The sequence below is a fragment of the Carettochelys insculpta genome, chromosome 1 (genome assembly GCF_033958435.1).
Source record: "Carettochelys insculpta isolate YL-2023 chromosome 1, ASM3395843v1, whole genome shotgun sequence".
Lineage (NCBI taxonomy): Eukaryota > Metazoa > Chordata > Testudines > Carettochelyidae > Carettochelys > Carettochelys insculpta.
In genome coordinates, this window is record NC_134137.1 from 66,336,251 (window position 1) to 66,352,367 (window position 16,117).

Sequence of the window (16,117 nt, forward strand, 5' to 3'; positions counted from 1 at the left end):
CACATGTGGCTACAGAGTTCCAAAAATGCATCTTTTGGTTACGTGTCAGTGATGTACTAACACATTGCTCAAGTTTCTGAAAAGTCCCATAAAACCACGATGACTCCAACAGATAAAGTTTCTTAAACTCTGATGGGTTCTGTACTTTTCTCTCTTCTGCATACCCCCCTCCCTCCTCTCCCTCCAAAAAACCTAACTAAAGTTAAGATTCACTGTCTTTCTTAAACCTTGAAAAAGAAGAATCCATAATTTACAGTTGAAAATTAGGCCTGATAATTATCCCTCAGCTCTTTTTTTTTTTTCATTATTACTACGTTGGTATCCAAAAGAATAATGGGTGATCTTGTATATTATGCATGCTATAGTCCTTGGACACAACAGGTTGAGTTAAGGACAGAATGTCAGACATAATTTTCATCCTTAACTCTAAATTTGCTTGCTGTTGTGGATTTATATCAGATCATTAATACATGAATGTAGTTTTTCTGGATTACTGCTTTTTTGAAAATCTCAGCATAATTTTTTCTCCCCTCTACAGTGTGTATAATGTAGAATTTTACCATTAAACAATAGTTCTTTAAAAACACTTATTCTGGTAAAATGAACATTTTAGTGTTTGTTTCACTTTTGTAAATACTGCTGTGAGTTTTATTGGTTACCTTTATTGCACTGTCATAGTCTCTAATGTGTGGGGGGGAAAAAAGTATTTTTGGGCTGGTCACTAAATCTATCTTTTTTTCTAGCCTTATATGGGTTTGTAAAGATCAACTCTTTTTCCTAGACATTATTCTTGACAATGTTTATCCACTCCCTAGCTTGATTTGTCTTGTATAGAGTACAGTCGTTTGCTAAATGTATTTCAAAAATTGCCAAAGGACTTAAAGTTCAGAAGAAAATTAACATCAGTTTCCTCTCCTTCTCCCACATCTTACTACTGCAAAAATATTAGCCATTTCAGAGAACATATGCCATTGATTTCCACTTGTTTTCTGTTATTAAATTGGCTTACATATTTTGCACTTAAATCCAGTGCTTAATGGAATGAAGATAATTTCCCAGAAAGAAACACTGCTCTGTTGGAGAGAAATTTGCCTTAAGACTGTAGCTGATGCTTCCAGACAAATGGTGGGAGAATAAAACAGCCTCTTTCTTATTTTAGCTTGTTCGTAAAGGCTGGTGATACACATGTGCAACCCAAGACACTTGAGTGTTTTGTTTTATACATTTTTCATTTGAAATTGACTCTGTTGTGAATGTTTCAGAATGGCACATTGCATGTGTGTGGTATTTGTTAGAAGAAAGCTAAAGTAGGAAGTGACTTACACCTCTTGCCACCCAGTGGACTTCAGTGCAGGGTTTAGTATATTGTTTCAATTTTTTTTCCACTGTGCGAATATAAGATATTTTGGTTTGTTACTGTTATGTGGAGAGCTTTTTGTTGTTGTTCTTACTACTTGGATATGAATTGTTGCTCCTTCTGTATGTCTTTCCTTCATGTAGACCCATGTCATGTTTACCCTGCCCCTTGCCCTAATTCAGTAAACTCTTTGAGTTCTGGCATTCTATTATCCGGAACTCTCAAATAACTGGCATTTTAACCATAAGTAAATTTTAGTTGCATTTTCCATAGGTACAGTACAGTGAAAGTATATACAAATAAATGCAGTAAAAACAGTATAAGTTTACAGTGCACAATACTACTGTTTTTGGTAAATAAACTACTCTGCATACATTTTTGTTTGTTTCTTAACATCTAATCTTGTTTTTCTTCATAGTTATGCATTGCTAGGTATACCTCTTTATTATTCAGGATATTTGAATATCTGGCAATCTCCCAGTCCCGGGACTGCTGGATGTGAAAGAGTTTGCTGTATATAGAAAAGTTAACGAGAAAGAAAAAAAAAATCAGGCTGCCTGGGAAGCCTCTCTGTGTTTATACTAGGAAGAATTTATTTCATGAGGCAAGGAGTTAAACTGGAAGACTTCCTTAGATTTACACAGCCAATTAAGTGTGAGCTGTCTTTCATTCACACACATGCCCTTGTGCAGTAAAATCTAATTTATGTTAGTAATGTATGCTGTCCCTGTTTAGTGACCTGGGCTCAAGCTGCAACATATTTAATACACTGTGACAGTGAAGGAAGAAGACCTACATATATAGACATGCATAAGATTGCGTTGTTAAAATTGGAATAGCAAAGTAAAGTTAAAGAGTATATTGTCTGGTCTTTAACTGTGGGCAGACAAAAATTAGATCTTAGGACATATAGGCTTGTTCTTGCAAGGTCCTTGAACAGATACTAAACTACTTGGTGTCAGAAAAGCCTGCCAAGTTGGCAGCTAATGAGAATTAATCTGAGTAAGAATTTTTTAAATTAACAGTGTATGAAATCGTAGGCACTGAATTCTCTTGTCTCTTTGCTGCTTCTATTAGCTGCTAAGTGCTTAATAGTTGGGAATGTGTCAGATAGCTGGAGGTGAATTTATTTGAAAAGGTATTAAAAGAAGGGGGCTCATTTTCTATTTCAAGACCTATTTTCTGAGATTTGAAAATATGTTTGGCATGTTTTAAAGGGCTATGTACACATATAATGCAGAAGTAGTAGATTTTCACATTGTTAGACATTGTTTTGCAGAGGATATTTTTGGAGTGTTTGTATGTGCAGTATATAGTGAAATTAATTATATGTTAGGAAATACATGTACTATATGTATAAAAATTTAACTGATGCATCTGAATTTCTGTGGTGCACTCAGATTTATGAACACTAACTGTACTTTGTCAATTGGCATAAAAAGAAACTAACAAGAAAAAGTGCCCCACCCCAACAATAGCAGCGCTTAAAGATATTCTCTTAATTTGCTTCAGTCATCTCATGATTATTTCTTAGTCACAGAACTGTCGTGTCCATGCTGTTTCCTGTCCATTGTGGAAGGTGTTACAGACTACTCTGGTGTTTGCATTGTTTATATGGGCCAAAGCTTCTTAATCTGTCTACCCATGTGTGCCACACTTATCACTATGGCATGGGTCTGATTCAGGAGCAGCCTCAACAAAGACTTGTGTGAGAGAACAGAAATGAAGAAACACATCAGCCTTGTGGAAGGTTGTTACGATACAGACTGTACTTGGGAATTGTCTTCCAGAACAGCAGAATGATGGCTGAAACTACTAGTCTGTAGCTACTTTTGAACGTCCTTCTACGAGATGACTAATAGTAGTAGCATGAGCGTTGTGAAGAAGAAAGTGGCTCTATCAGAGGGCTGCACACCGGCTGGGGAGTACTCTAAGTTACATCTTTAGGATACCAAACTGAAAAATAGGTTGAGAGAGTTAGCTGCAGTCTGCCCTACCCAGTTAAGCATGGTTTTGAAATAACCTTGAATTAGAATTTAAAATGGGCAGAACATATTACTTGGCTAGTGAAGACGTGTTTCAGTGAGCTTTACAAAAATGGTCCTACTTTATGGTTGTGCTGGTAGAGGTTACTACAGTGCAAGTTTTGTATTTCTGAAGTACAATGACACTGATGAGGTGATTTAATAATGCTCACTGAGAGTCAACTTTGAGCAAACTAATCGTATCATCTGCATCAATGGTGGAGTTTAAACGTACCAGACAGTTCCAGTAGAAAATGGAATGGATATGAAAAGTACTGGATTCTTCTGAAAGTGGATTAAAAGTTTCTCTGCAGCATAAAACTAAGCTATGTTGATAAGTCATGCTGACCGGGGCTTCAGGATCTAATATTTTATATGGGACAAATTAAGGTAAAGACACGAGGAGTATAAAAATGGGATATTATGTGAGTAACTCTTCATTTTGTTTCTGACATTTGGATTTGAGGAAAACATGTAAACATTCGTGCAGATGAGTTTATAGGAGAGGCAAATACTACAGTGGAAGGAAGAAGCCCCTTCCATAGTTTAGCTTTTATTTTATCTGCCCACTTCAGAAGAATTGATGGACCTCAAAGAGAATGGCACCAATTCTTCTTTGACTTGAATGATGATGGCCACTATGCAAGCTTTAAGAATTAGGAGGCAGGAAGATGGGAAAAATGGGGTCCCTTAGGGCTTCAGGAGGTGCTATGTAAGAAAGAGAGTACGTGTGGGTAGGTTTCACTCAGTTGTAGGTTGGGCTGCAGATTTGTCTCAGCATTTTTCAAAATAAAAAAAGTCACTGTGTGTTCATAGTAAGCTTAGTAAATGTCACCGCTTTCATGAATTTGACTTTTACACAATTGACAAATGAGGAGGAGGGGCCCCAGAGAAGAGACTGGATGGCAAGTTCCACTGCACACTCACAGCACAGTAGTGGCTCCTTGGCCCTTGTCAAGCAGGGCTGAGCCCAGCTCCCTGCTCTTGGAGTTGGGACGCTGTCCGTGAGGTTGCAGCATTGTATGGTTTGGCCACATTGAAACGTTTTGTGTGGGGTCTTGATGCAGCCAAACCTGAGTGGCACTGGAACCTCCTGTGCCTGGTATTAAAAGCTGGGCCCAGTCCTGTGGGAGAGGCACCACAGGATACAAAGCCAATTCACAGACTCATGCGAAAACCATGATATGATTGACACCTGTCCCCCCCTGTCGACAAACATGCATCCCTAGTGATAGGTTCAAGAGCCTCACTTCCTATAAATTGCCCATTGCTCCACTGAAGTCAGTATCTGTGCCTTTTACATCAGCTGGCTCGATGTCTACAACAGAGCTGAGTGTTCAGGTCAGAATTCATCTGAAGCATATGGTATTGGATATACTTGCAAACCTTGATGAGACTGTTATGGGTGGCCCAGTTTTATTCTAGGAAGCTACTTTTGTCAAATAGAGGATTTTAATCTTGAAATTAAAAAAAATAGTAGGAATCTTGGTGTAAGATTAACCTTGACTAAATGAAGGTAGTATATCCTGTCTGATAGTAGACTCTCATTCTAATAGTTCTAGGACATTTACAAATAAGTACCTAATGTTTCAAATGAAGTCATTCCCAATTAGGAGTTTTTGCTACAAATGATATAAGAAAAATCTTTCAAAGTTGATTTCAGTTTAAATATTAGTAGATCCCTTCTGATGATATAATTTGAGAGGTAATGATTAGGCAGAAGCCCCCTATTTGAAAGGGAAACTTAAGTATACTGCATCGTAGGGCCCTTCATTTATTTTGACAAGTGTCATTTTTAATTTAGGGTACTTGTGACTATAGTGGTAGTTTGCTCTTGTATAATTTATAAGCAAAGTAGTAATAGGGCATCTCACTGTTGTTTAATCCATGATGAAAAGTGAGGGAGGATGCTGGAGGGCTGTGTGGATGTGTGAGAGAATTATTGCATTTTATGTCAAGTGGAATTAACAAGGTTCTTCTTTCATTTACAGAGCCTGCTGTATTGTCTCCTTGATCCCAGGGTTGGTAGGAGATATTGTTATAAAGGCTGAGTCCATTTTGTGCTGCAGGAGCAAAACAAAAGGATCTTTTTATAGTGAGCCATGGATTGTGAGCTTGAAGGTTTCCACAGCATGGGAAAATCATCAGCTGGTGTAAAGATGGTGATATTAGTTGTATGTCAGCAACTCTTGTTCCATTCTTTTCCTCGCATTCCCCCCAACAGCATAAAGGGCTCTATGCATATTTTAAACAAATCTCTACTAAAATAAAGCACAGTTCTCCTGGAGGGAGGATTAGAAAAGCAAGCACATGATATATATCAGTTGCATTGGTTAATGTCTACTGGAAGGTGATCCGATACTACAGCGATGAGTGTGGTATTACACAGAATAGACCAGTGGTTCTCAGCGAGGGGTACGTGTAGCCCTGGGGGTACACAGAGATCTTCCAGAGGGTACATTAACTCAGTGATTCTCAGTCTTTTTTTATGGATTAAAAAAAAATGGACTTACATTACGTTCATCTAATTGTCAGGCTGACACACCCAGGTCATCAGCAGGAGGGAATGAATCTGCAACCTTAGGGGCTAAAACATGGTGCTCTACAACATGAGCTAAAAGCCAGCTGGCTCTCAGCCAAGGCTGTAGAGCAGGGACTTTACTCTCCCATGTCAGTGGTCTCAGTGCCTCTTGGATTACATAATGTTTTTATTGATCCTTTTTGCATAATCATAAGTATGATGGCAAGTTTATTGCCTAGGCAATTTTTTCCAACCAACCAATTATGATTAAGTTGTTTAAACAAATGCATTGCAATGGTAGAAGAAATATTTTGTGTGTCTGAAAATTGTGAGTACTTGGGGATACTTAAAAGGGGTATTTTATTAAAAAAGATTTTATGGTAAAACTAGAGAACTCTCAGTGCTGGTGAGCCTTGCTAGCATGGAATGGCCTTTCTGGCCAATTACAAACTGACACTAGTTAGTGCAGCCTTCAGGCTACTCTAACTTGAACTGGAGGCTCAGTCAGCCCCAGAATTGGGTAATGGGGATGGAAAAGTCATTTAGCACTGACTATATCTCTTTTTTTCTACTGTGCTGTACTGAACTCTGCTGCAACACAGCTGGAATCATTTAACTCTATGTGAAGAAACTAGCTGATAACTTAAACAAGGTGCTGAAATATAAAAGGGACAAAGAAGTAAATACGGAGAATTGCAGGCAAAATTAACAAGTTAAAAGAGACTCACAAACTATTCCAGGACAGTATTTCTTAGGTTTTTAAAAAAAAACAAAAAAAAAACAGTGGGACAGGAAGGAGAAAGTCCTTGAGAGTTAATTGCTGTTGACACAACACTTCTTGAGTACAGAGCCAGGCCTTGTTGCTATGATAATAAGATGAAGTTTGGCTGAATGCAGAGGGCTCCTCCAAGGCCCTTAGCACCACTTAAATTACACGGTAAGGGCTTAAGTAGGGCTTGCATGGCATGTAGGGCCCTGTGTGTGGGTTAATTTCAACTTTGTAGAAGATGTTAATTCAGTTCATTAACTTCATTCCCTGTAAGAAAGCTGAAAATACAGTTTCCACAATATATACCGCTGCTGGAGAAACTGTTCCTGGGGAGAGAAAAAGAGTTAGAGGCATTGCTGTATCTATCTTTCATGGTTTCATATAAATTGTCATATAAACCTAGAAGGATTTTTTGGACTATTTCAAATGGGGTGAATAACTGAGAATAAATAAGAATGACAAAGTTATTTGCCAATTTGAGAAGTAAATTCTGGGCACTATTAAAACTTTAACCCACATAAAAATATAGATAAATCAACCCAGCTTCCTGTGGAATTTTATAAACAGCTCCAGTGTTCCCTGTAAGCTGAGCGCTTGGACAGCCATCCAGGAGAGATTCAGGTGTCACCCCGCTGCTTGGTAGCGTACCAGCAATTGTCTACAGCCAGCATCATATGGTTCTATTGGTGGTGCACATCTGTTTCTGCATTGGTGTGCATAACAAAATTTATTTTGTATATGGATGGAAAAATAGAGGGAACACTGAACCGCTCTATGAAATATTGATCTGGTTACTGCAAGAACATTTTTGATCAAACTCTTCAGGCAGGCAGTCATCTGTCTTACCAGTGTAAAACTTTAACTGATTTTTCACCCACAAGTTTGTTCCAGAAAGCTTGGATTAAACATTTCTGAAATAAGGCCACCTGAGCTGGGCCTCAAGTTGACTCTGCACTCCAAAAGAAAAAAGGCAACCAGCAAGTTGTGCTGATTTTGAATGATCCTGACATGAGTATCCTCATCTCCTGCTGAAATGTGCCTGATCTTGTGATGTGCCCCACAACACATGTGACTCCGTTGACTTCAGTGTGAATGGAGGGTTCGCCCTTCAAGATCAGGCACAGTAAATGCCTAGAAAAAGCAAAAGGCAGACTCCTTGGCTGTGTTCACACTTGCATTCCTCTTTCGAAAGAGGTATGCAAATGAGGGAAATAAAAATGCAAATGAGGTTCAGATTTGCGTATCTGGCACCTCATTTACGTATTCTGTTTTCAAAAGCAGAAAACCAGTGTAGACACTGCTCTTTCGAAAGTAAACTCCATCTTTGAAAGATTCCTTCTTCCCTTTTTTTTTTTATGGGAAGAAGGATTCTTTTGAAGATGGGGTTTACTTCTGAAAGAGCAGTGTCTACACTGGTGTTCTTCTTTTGAAATTAGAATATGCAAATGAGGCACCAGATATGCAACTCTGCACCTCATTTGCATTTTCAATTTCACCTCATCTGCATACCTCTTTTGAAAGAGGAATGCAAGTGTAGACACAGTCCTCCTTTATCGGAATATATGCTATGACTATACCTGCACCCACGCCCACTGTCCTAGATATTAGGAAACTCAAGGGTTACGTCTACAGTACAGAGGTCTTTTGAAAGAAGCACTTCCGGAAGATCTCTTCTGAAAGAATGCATCCACACACAAAAAGAGTGATCTGCTTCTTTGAAAGTGAATGTCCACACAGCCCCACTCTCTTGAAAGAACAGGCCAGGGATCGAAAATCAGGCTCCATGAGGACTACTTTTTCTAAAGAAGGGCCCAGTGGAGTGTCTACCCTAGTTTTCTTTTGAAAGAAACTTTCAAAAGAACTTTCAAAAACTTTCAAAAGAAGGCGCTATTCCTGAAACTGGAAAGGAAGAGTGATTTCAAAAGGAGCACAGTGTTCATTCGATTTACTTTCAAAAGAACACTTTTTGTGTGTGGAAGTTCCATGGCATCTTTTGAAAGAACCCCCTTCTTTCAAAAAATCTTTTGAAAGATGGAGCCAGCCTCCAAGGTCTTCAACGTCTATGCTGCTCAGGAACAATGAAGCTGCCTGCTTCAAGCGTAAGACTTGTGTTTGTGGGAGACAGTGCTTTCCTGGTTGCTGTCATGTGCATATAGCACTTGCTCCCACAGGCTACTGGAGTGATTGCTTTCAGGCCCACGTGAGAGACTTATTCCTTTGAACGCTCAGTTCAATTCAGCAGCGCACAATGTCACTCAGCATTTATGCCCGAGTACATGAAAGCTTTTATAACTCTAACTAAGGCTCAGCATCAAATTGTGTCATCGCCGTGCGTTGTTCCTGGATTCTAGACCACTCTCGTGTGGAGACTGGAAATTCTGCCCAATTTATATTAAAAAATACAGGGTTGTAATATGTGATAATACAGTTGGTACACTAATATCCATGGTGTTTATTTTCATAGTACATTCATTATTTTGCATAGCCCTCCCAGTTGGGATATGCCGAAGGTTTAGGGAGTAGATAACACATCATACTTTGCAGGAGTGAAGCTGGTGGTTTTGGTATTCGAAAAGGAAGAAGTTGAGGCTTATTGGCCCTAAGAGAGGGGTGGAAGGCAGTTAGGATTTCAGGACAAGCACCGTAGCTATAATAAATAACAATGAAATGGTTAACAATGTTGATATTTAAAATGGTTACTTTTTCAGATTTACCTTCCCATTGAAACAAACAGGATAGAAAACTCATGGCCTTGCTCATAGACCATCCGGAGTCTAAGGGAAAGAGCAATACCAAAGGTCGCCTCTTCTCTGAGGTTTTGCCCATACGGTGCTTAGATACTTTGAGAAGATGGTTGTAAGAAATTCTCCATGATACAGAGGTGAACTATTCTAGTCTCTTCCCTTTGCTTTGGTCCACACAACTCAACAGTGCCAGCAAAGAGCTGAGTGGTGGGTCTTTCAATTGCATAAGTGGGTCTTTCCATTGCCCTTCATGGCTGAAAGCTCTTGCCGTGTGCTTGTGATGTGTTTAATCAAATTAAATCAATAGGCGGATAGGTAATATAATTTGGATCATATTAATAACAGCATGAAAAATGGATTCTTTCCTGGTGTTCACAATGTTATTTAAAAGACATAATGTGCTGTCATGGGTGATTTATGCAGTGCAGATATGTTTCTATTACACTGGGAGCAGATATGTATTACAAATAGTATATTGAGATTTTAAATATAAAGATATTGCAGAGGAATGAGGAGATATACCAGAAAGTCATTTCTCTACACTTGAGGAGGACTCAGGAGACCTGGGTTCTGTGCTTAACTGCTACTGGCCCTCTGCTAACCTTAGGCAAGTCACTTCACCTCTCTGGGCCTCAGTTTTCCCATCTGTAAAAGGAGGAGAACAAAACTGACTTCCTTCATATTGCACTTCGAGACCTACTGTTGTAAAGGGATATATCATATAAGAGGTAGAACAGGATTCAGCAACCTTTCCGAGGCGGAATGCCAAAATTTGACCTTTTGACCTCTGTGTGCGCTCTGAGCACAAGTGATAAGTTTTAAAATCACTTGCAGTCCTATGTACAACAGCTTCATTACTACATAAATTAAGATGCAGAGCTTTACCACTTAGGTGCTGCTCAGTAGCATTAGCTGGTCTTTTTAAGCCACAGATAGCGTGGCTTTGAGCAAGCTCCTGGCTGCATGCGGGAGGAGGGGTGGGGCTGAGCTCCCATCTCATGTGCTGATGAAAACTGCCTAGTGTACCATTCTTGGCACTTTTGCTAGGGGTTGCTGCCCCCTGGGGTAAGTGATATTATTCTACAGAAACATGCAGCCCTCTCTTTTTAGTCTCCTTCAATTTATTTTTTTCTTACACAAATGAACACTCCAGGAGAATCTTTTACATGCTTTATTAAAAAATGCTAAATAACTAAGAGAGCATATATACAATTTGAGGGAAAATCCTTTGTGAAAGATCTCATTTGGAAGTTGTAGATTACCCTAGATTTTTGCAGCTTTTGGTTTCACTTAATGTTTTAGAATTTTGCAATATTTTGTGAGCAATAACAAAAAATGATCTTGTGAGTAGAATTTATATCCCCTGCTCATTTCTAAAATCTTTTTGTTTTTTTGCTTTTCTACATGGACATACAGGTGAAAGGGAATAGTGATCTACTGTGCTACTTTGTACCTCCCATGGGCGCTCACGTAACTAAAACATTGAGAAAAACAAAACAACATTCTTTAAGCTTCATCTCACCAGAAGTGTTACATTGTCTCATGATGATTTCTTCCATTCAGCTGGTGGATGTGATCTTTAGCTGAAGTCATAGAGCTAGTGTCTTAGGCCATGTCTTTACTTGACATAGAAGTTGTCTTCCCATATGCAATTTTAGCTTGCTAATTGTGTGGCTAAAATTGATTTATCTGTGGTTGACTTCCATGTCTTTCCGCACAGAGGACAATTGATGGGAGCATTTCTCCCATCAACCTTCCTTATTCCTTGCCTCTCGCAAGGCGTATGGGGGTTGACATCATCCCCCGGGAACATCATTTTGTGCGTGCATGAAATGAAACCCCAGAAGATCGACCATCAGTGGGTTGATCTTCCGCTATAGCATGGCTGTAGCCTGACAGCACTGTTGTTTTGCTTAATGTTGTGGAACAGCTGTGCGAACGCAGTAACTTTTTGCTGGATTACATTTGGATCACTTCTGTTATATGCTCATATACGGTCAACCCAGAGTCTCGAATTCAGGTCTCAAGTCTCCAATTCTATTACAGCATCATCAAGTTGCTAGAATAGCTTAGGATGGTATTTATTATGATATTTTCTTGAGACATCTGGGGAGTATGCCATGACAAATACTGAAGCCGAAATGTTCAAACTTGGGTGCTGAACATCACTGTAATAAAATATTTGTGACCTTTATCCTTAACCATTGCTTTCATACTGGTACTTAGACATAGGCTTGTATATCTTGATATTTTAACTTAACTCTAGGTTTTCTACTCTGCTTGCTTGGCCATCTAAATTTATACCTCTGCTTCCTTTTCAGTCTATTTAATACCCCCAGATATGTTGTTCAGCACAAGAGTACCCTCGAGTACCCCTTTAACCCCCCTTTCTTGATGCAGAACTTCCATCGGCTTCTCCAGTCTGTCTCTGCCTTGAGAGTGAGCTCATTTTCATTCAGTATGTTTCATTAGCGCTTCTAACTGTTGCCACCTTCACAACATTACTCATTGTACCCAATGCTTCTGTGTTGAAATCCACATCGTATCTTTTTGCCTTCAGGTAACTGCAACTCTCTTCCCTGTGGTATTCTACTTGTCTAGGACTACTCTTTGCTGTCTCCTGCCACACCCTTGTGTAGCTGCTTGGTGCTTTGAAAGGATACTTTGCGAATTAGACATCCATTTGAATGTACCAGTTACAGAATTAACAGGGAACTGAAGGAAGCAAGTCACTCACAGAGGCAGTCGGGCTGCATGTTTTGGGGCAGTTTTAAGTATGACAGTGTAAAGGGAGAAGCTCAAGAAGCAGCAAAGTGTTACCAGTACTGGTTGAAACTCTCTAATCTGGCATTCACTCATCCAGCAATATCTGTAATCCAGCATGATTTTAGTTAGCTGGATGACCACTTATCATGGGTATGGCCAAGTTTCCTGTGGTCCCATAAAGTTTGTTTACAGCCACCAGTCCTGGCTCTCAGTTCTCTGTGTTGTTGTTTAGCTGTAATTTTTACCTAAATGCCTTCTAGGAGTCCAGTAAGCAGTGAAAGTGTTGGTAGTGCTGCTAGACAATATTGACCTCCCATGGACCATCAAATTCTTTTGTTCAGCACCGGTCAGGTCCCAAGGGTTCTGGGCTAGAGAGGTTCAACCTGTATTAGTAGGCGGAGCCTTCCAAAGTGCACTGTAGTCCTCTCTGCAGCTTGGAACTGGGTCTCTTCCTGTCTCAGTGCGACAGAGTAGCAGGAAGCAAAGTCTGTGGTTAGACCTGCATTGGTTGTCAGCTGGAGCTTCCTTTCCTGGATACATAAATATTGTTTATACTTGGTCAGTAGATATCCAAATTTCCTGCAGGAAGTAGAGTTTCTAATCACTTTTTCTAAATTACATCTCTTGAAATAGACTGTAGATGAGTGTCAAGGAAACTGTACATATTGTCATTAAGTCCTTTGCACTGGTCTTGCACATCTCTCATTAGTATCAAAATAGCAAAAGAATTCTCCTTTAAATAACACTGTGTTCTTTACACTTTGTTTAATGAGAAATCTAAAATTGGATTTATTAATGTTGTGCATTAACAGGATTCATAAACGTTAGGCTCTATTAAACACTCCATAAAGCCTTTAGGGAATCCTTTAACAAATGTTAGTTTGTATTTATAATTTAGAATCCATCAGAAACTGTGTTATCAGTAGTTCCTTGTCAAGGAAAAATGTTGCAGAAGAGTTGAACGGGTGACCCAGCATGACCTAGAATGAAAGTCTTGAGTTAAAACCTGGTGTATAGTGTGATTCTAATCTTGCCTTTAAAATTACTATATCAGTGGACCCTGCACAATACATGCCTAAGCAAGTGCCAGGAAAGAAAGAAAGAAAAACCCGAGTAGAAACTGAGGTTAGAGTTTGCACCATCTACAATAAAAAATAAAAGTGGAAATATCATGAGACTGAATATTAGATTGGCAAAAAATCCATTTTAGGACAACATAACACAGATCACAGCAAACCTTACATATTCAGAACAGGAACTTGCTTCTTCGCATTTGCCAAATCTACTAGTATACAAAAATCTAATCTAGCAATGTGCTAACATAATTAAAGCAAAGTAAATAATTTCCAGTGTTCTTATGCCCCATAGAAATTGTTTAATATTTTATCTTTCAAAACTAGTTTCTAAAAATTCATGATGTCTGTGTAAGGTTCTTCAGTATTTATGTGGTAGTGGAACTGCCCCAACTCCAAAGAGACTTTTTTCCATAGACTGGAAACAAAATTAAACCAGCAATTGAATTTCCTAAGTTGGCAATTACTGTGTATAAGTTGGAGAAGCATTGTTTTACTGGTATTGGTAATACAACAGATGGTGCTTCCTTTAAATTAGTGATGTACCAAGTCTTCTGGTGTTGGGGGCTGTGGGGCTGGTTCTAATCTGACAGTAGGGCAAAGTATTAACCACTCCATAGAAGACAATTAAATGTTATAAGAGGAACAGAGTCTTATCTTTTTGTTTGACCCATACGTATTAGATGCTGATGACTTACAGTTGTTAAAGTTCAATTGGTACTTTTCAGATCAGAAGTAATAATATCCCCAGTGCTGTGGGAAAATGTCCACTTGAGCACTTGCTGGCACATTGAAACAGCACAGGCAATTCGGATATTCAAAATGTGCCAGCAAGTATTCAAATGGACATATGCTAGCTAGGGTGTTAACATAGGAGTTATTCTGCTCTAGACTTGTGCGTAACCTTAAACAAATCAGTCTCTTGTCCAGGGGTCAGGAGCAAGTTGATTTTCATTGACGTGAGATGGGAGCTCATCCCCGTCACTCCCACCTCATGCAGCTGAGAGCTTGCTCAAAGCCATGCTACCTATGGACTAACAAAAGACTGGCTAATGGTACCAACCGCCATTTAAATGTTAAAACTCTGCATCTTTATTTATGAATGAAGCTGTTATAAGTATGATTATTAGTGACTTTAAAAAGTATCACTGGCACTTGGACTGTACATGATGGTCCAAAGGTCGAATTCTTGTACTCTGCCTCGGAAAGGTTGCTGACCCTTGGTCTAGTCTCTTTCCTAGGTTGGACATTAGGAAAAACTATTTCACCAGGAGGGTGGTGAAGCACTGGAATGCCTTACAGGGAAAGGTGGTGGAATCTCTAACCCTTGAGGTTTTTAAGTCCCAGCTTGACATAGTCATGGGTAGAATGATTTAGTTGGGGTTGATCCTGCTTTAGGCGGGGTCTGGGCTCAATGACCTTCTGAGGTCCCTTCCAGTTCTAGTATTCTATGGTGGTTTCCTACTTGCATGGTTCTACTTCACCATAGATTTATTAAAGACTGTGCGGTGCTCAGATACCATGGTACTGTGGGCCACATATGTGCCACCAATAAGACAGAAATGATTCCTGTCTATAGATGTTAGTCTTTGTATACAGAAGACTTTTAAATATTTAACAATATGCAAATTACACATTTGCGCACACTGAAATTCAGATTCTCCTTAGTATCAGAGCTGGTTACAATAAGCTTTCACTGTGCGTGTATATGGATGGGAGGAGAGTAAAATATTCTGGAATAATTTGTGACAGAAGCCACTGTGAAAATGAAATAGTTTTTACATACAGTTTTAATTTTTTCATACATAAAATTGTATCTATACAACAGTTACTGTTAGGGTCATAATCATGAGTAGTATGCTTTGAATTACCAATTTAGATCTTACAACTTGATTTCCAAATGTTGATTTGTTCATATTGAATAGTACTTCTCCTCAGGAGAACTTTCAGATACGTATGCCAAGAAAAATCGGTAGAGCAGCTTCCTTTTTATGTTTCTTGACATTAACAGCTCCATTTTTCAATTAGAGTAGGAAATAAAGTTGATTATGCATGACCATGGGGTGACTGTACATTTGATCAGTAGCAGTAATGTAAACTGGAAAGGTTGCTGTAAATAAGGTTTGAGTTTAATTGTTTCTAGAAGGACCACAGTGACTCACTGCAGTTCTTACCTATGGCTAATAAACACTGTTTAAAAGAGTAATTATACATGTTTATAAAGGGTTTCAGTTTGACAACATGACCATGGTTTTTCAAAGATACTTCCTTACAACATCACTAAGCCTATTCTCTTTACTACAGTTTGCTTATTTTTAAACTCATTAATATATTCTTTTACTTTGCCTGCAGTCAACATTACAAATGTGAGCCAGTCTATAAAAACAACCTGCAATCTTCCTACTTCATATATTATTTCTAATAGTAACTAAATTTCTACATTAGAGACGGCAGATGGTGATATTTGAAGTAAATAGACTTTGGGTAATGATGGCCCTATAAAAGTGACAATAACAAAGACTTGTTGGAAATAATAAAAACCGGTGGAAGAATCCAAAGCAAAAAGTGCCTCTGTATTTGTGTTTATTTTTATTTTCACCAGTTATACTGGACTCCTTTCCCCCCCAAGAAAGAGATTTGATTATTTGTGCTAGTTAGAAGTACATCACTTATCTGAATCACAGGTAATTTAGCAGATAATTTGTAAGGGGATGGCAGAGAGTTCTTAAGTGATTTGTATTGTTAAATTACCACATAGGCGTGCGCACACTCACATCTGTGGATTTGCAGGAAAAATTAACAACAAGAACAGTCAGTTCTCTTTCACAGGCAACGTGTCAAAATGCTACATTCTCTTATATTG

The 16,117-nt window shown here is 38.8% G+C and overlaps 1 protein-coding gene across 15 annotated transcripts in view; it reads left to right on the top strand.

Annotated features, from left to right (window-relative positions):
• The window catches only part of ENOX1 (ecto-NOX disulfide-thiol exchanger 1), a 514,187-nt gene that overhangs the window by 59,540 nt on the left and 438,530 nt on the right, over window positions 1–16,117 (top strand). The window contains exon 1 of one of the 15 annotated variants that reach the window (XM_074988358.1): window positions 5,491–5,555. The exons of the other annotated variants lie outside the window; for them this stretch is intronic. The gene's annotated coding sequence lies outside the window, so the exon portion shown is untranslated. Of the gene's footprint in view, window positions 1–5,490; window positions 5,556–16,117 lie in introns of those variants that run through there. 15 annotated transcript variants of the gene reach the window in all.